Source organism: Panthera tigris, chromosome B2 (assembly GCF_018350195.1).
Source record: "Panthera tigris isolate Pti1 chromosome B2, P.tigris_Pti1_mat1.1, whole genome shotgun sequence".
In the NCBI taxonomy this organism is placed as follows: domain Eukaryota; kingdom Metazoa; phylum Chordata; class Mammalia; order Carnivora; family Felidae; genus Panthera; species Panthera tigris.
In genome coordinates, this window is record NC_056664.1 from 5,470,126 (window position 1) to 5,474,105 (window position 3,980).

Below are 3,980 nucleotides of genomic sequence, written 5' to 3' on the forward strand. Positions count from 1 at the left end.
ACACAGAATTGAAAATGAGAGAGGCTAATGTCTGGGAGGAGGCAAGAGCCCCCAAACAGGCTTTTTGTCTCTATTGAGTTCTTAAGATCTTACACACGTGATGAATGTGAAGAAAACAATCAGGTGGTAATCATTAACTTGTGTGTGCAAGAAACAAAGGCTCTGGGGGACAAGTGGAGCTTGTGATTAAAGCATATTGGCACCAGATGGCAAGTCGTTGCCTGCAGGTGATATAACAAGTTACTCGTGATCCCATTATAATATCTCACTAACTAACCTTGGGCACTTTCGCCCTGTGGTGGCAGCTTTCCCCCTGTGGTGGCAGCTTTCCCCCTAAGCTTTTTTTTAACCCATTTATGTAAGTATAAGGAATTCTTGAACTTATTTCCCCACAGTTACCCATTGGGGTAGGGTGGGCAGGAGCACACTGAGATATCATGGGAAATGGTAATATTTTGTTCTTTTTAAACATCTTTTAAAAAGTTTATTTAGAGAGAGAGCAAGCGAGCGTGAGCAGTGCATGTGTGTGCACGAGTGGGGGAGGGGCAGAGAGAGGGAAGAGAAAATCCCAAGCAGGCTCCCTGCTGTAAGCACAGAGCCCAATGCGGGGCTAGAACTCACGAACCATGAGATCATGACCTGAGCCAAGATCAAGAGTGGGACATTAAAACTACCGAGCCACCAGGCACCCCTGGTAATATTTTGTTCTTGAGCTGGTATGTGGTGGGGGGCATACATATCTTTGCATTATTGGTAATGTTCTTTAAGCTTATTTATTTTGGGAGACAGAAAGAGAAAACAAGTGGGGGAGGGGCAGAGAGAGGAAGAGAGAGAGAGAGAGACAGAATCCCAAGCAGGCTCCATGCTGTTAGCACAGAGCTGGACTTGGGGCTTGATCCCACGAACCCTCAGATCATGACCTGAGCCGAGATCAAGAGTCTGACACTCAACTGACTGAGCCACCCAAGTGCCCCTATTGTTAATGTTTTATACCCCTCACATATGTTTGAAATATTATCATTACACATTCCAAATTTAGTAATAACTTTTTTCAAAAAGTTTATTATTAAGAAGGAAGGAAGGAAGGAAAAGAAGAAAGTGGGGAGGGAGGAAGTGAGGAAGAGAGGGGAAATAACAAGAGGGTATGAATAAGAGTCTAGGTGTTTGTTGGCATTCAGCCAAGAAGACATTAATGAAGTAACAGCACTCAGGGAGGGCCGCCCAGCTGAGGTGAGTTTTGAGATGGGTCTTGAAGAACTGATTGGATATGATACCCCGAGGAGATGGGAGAGGAAATGGAAGGAATCCTCATGAGGAAAAGAAAATGAGCAAAGACAATCTGGAGGAATGAGCCCAGGAAGAATCCAGAAGGCAAATAGTCCTCTCTCCCATACTCACTCAAAAGACATCACTGCAGAGATGGCTAAGCCCTGTCAGGGAGGGCCCTGAAAGCCAGGAACAATCAGTGAGGCTGCCTGAGAGGAGGCCCAGCCGGTGCTGACCACTGTCCCCTCTGACCCTCGTAGGGGCACAAGAGCCCTGAGTCCCTTACTCCTCTTGGGGAATCCAGGTTTTATGCTCCTGCTCTATCAGAATGTCCTCCAGGGATTGGAGAAATTTCCACTCTTCGTCTTCCAGAGCTTAGATATGCAGAGTCCGGAATTCCCTAAGAGCAAGGGAGGAGGGCTTCCCGCTGGCTTTTCCTTGCTGTGATTCTGCACCTAGGCTGGGATTTCCCTGAAGTTCCCCTCCCTGTGGAATGAGGTTAGAAACCCTGAAAACCATATGCCCAGAGGCCCCATGAGAGCGTGCAGTAGGTTGGAAATATGGCTGTGCCCCAAGAGGGATCTGGTGGAGGGTCCCCACAGCTGAGGGCCCTGTGAGTCGGGGTCTCTCATTTGGGGTGCCGCTCAAGGTGGATTCCAGCATCCCACCTGGGTGAGTGGAACAAGCCAACCAGGGGTGGGTTCTGTGTAAAATCCCACTTCTTCCATCTTTAGGGGTGAGGGAAGCTCTCAGATTACGGCATATAATACATAACATATACACGGCTGTTTTCTTTGTATGGAATGCTTACACGCCAGGTTTTTGCACAGCTGAGTATCTCTTGTCATTTAACCGAGCTGAATGTTCACCTCATCAGAAAGACCTTCCTTAGGGGCACCTGGGAGGCTCAGTCGGTTAAGTGTCTGGCTCTTTATTTCTGCTCAGGTCATGATCTCATGGTTCGTGAGTTTGAGCCCCAAGTCAGGCTCTACACTGACCATGCGGAGGCTGCTTGGGATTCTCCCTCTCTCTCTCTCTCTCTCTCTCTCTCTCTCTCTCTCTCTCTCTCTGCCCCTTCCCCACTCACATGCGCACTCTCTCTCAAAATAAATAAATAAACTTAAAAAAAAATATCTTCAGTGGCTGCACGAGTTTGCGTTCCCATTACCAGTTTTAAGGGGTTCCCCTTTCTCCACGTCTTTGCCAACCACTGCTATTTCCTGTGTTCTTAAGTTTAGCCCTTGTGACAGGTGTGAGGTGGTATCTCATTGTAGTTTTGTATTTCCCTGACGATGAGTGATGGTGAGCATCTTTTCATGTATCTGTTAGCCATCTGGATGTCTTCTTTAAAAAAACGCCTATGCATGTCTTCTATCCATTTTTTACCTGGATTATTCGGTTTTTTGGAGGGGTGTTGAGTTTTACACATTCTTTATGAACTGGTATAGCCACTTTGGAAAGCAGTATGGAAATTCCTCAAAAAGTTAAAAATGGTGGCTCAGTCAGTTGAGCATCCAGATCTTGATTTTGGCTCAGGTCGTGATCCCAGGATTGTGGGATCGAGCCCCATTCAGACTCTGCGCTGAGTAGAGCCTGCTTAAGATTCTCTCTCTCTGTCCCTCTGCCCCCCTTCCCTGCTCATGCTTTCTAAAAAACAAACAAAAAACAAAAACAAAACAGAAAACACAACTAGATGGGGACTAAGGAGTGAGCACCAGATGATGTATGGAATCCAAAAAAACCCAACTGTACACGTGAAACTAATATTACGCTACATGTTAACTAACTGGAATTTAAATAGAAAGAAAGGAAGGCCTTCCTTAATCCACGTAAAGTATCCCGTAGTCACTGTCTGTCACAACCCTTTTCCTGTTCATAGCACTTGCCATGCCATTCTCTAAAATGTCCAGAAGGGTGACACATTGTCTATTTCGTCACTGCTCCAAGTGCTTAGAACAGTGCTTGCCAAATAGTTGAGCAAATGAATGTTATATGTATGTGTGTGTAAAAGGAGTGACGCAGAAAGGGGGAGGAGGGGAGAGAAAGGAAGGGAGGGAGGCGGGGGGGGGGCGGTGGTGGAAGGAAGGCGCCCTAGCTCAGGTCTCAGCTATGTCCACTACGGGGATTCACGTGCATCTGAACACGTCTGCTAGACTGTCAGGTGGACCTGCTAGGAATGTGTTCTTATGAGAAACTGAGGCATCACCAGAGAAAAACACACACCGTAGAGTAAAGGTAGGAAGGGAAGTAAATTTGGTCCCAATAACAAAGGCTGGAACACGGGGCATGGGACAGTGTGAAGATTAGCATCTCACTTGTCAGCTTCCAATTCCCATGTAAATCCAAATGTGGTATCCCCACCCGTCAGCTGATGGTGTTGTTTTCACTTTGGGGCTGTTATAAACGCTGTTTCTGTGAACATTTGTATACACATTTTTGTGCCAACATATGTTTTCAATTCTCTTGGGTATATGCCTAGAAATGAAATTGCTGGGTCATATGGTACACTATGTCTAACTTTTGAGTAACTGCCAGACTCTTTTCCAAAGAGGCTACACCATTTTACATTCCCCCCAGAAATGTATGAGTGTTCTAATTCCTCCACATACTCATTAACGCTCATTTTCTTTAAAATTTTTTTAACATTTATTTATTTTTGAGACAGAGAGAGAGAAAGCATGAACAGGGGAGGGTCAGAAAGAGGGAGACACAGA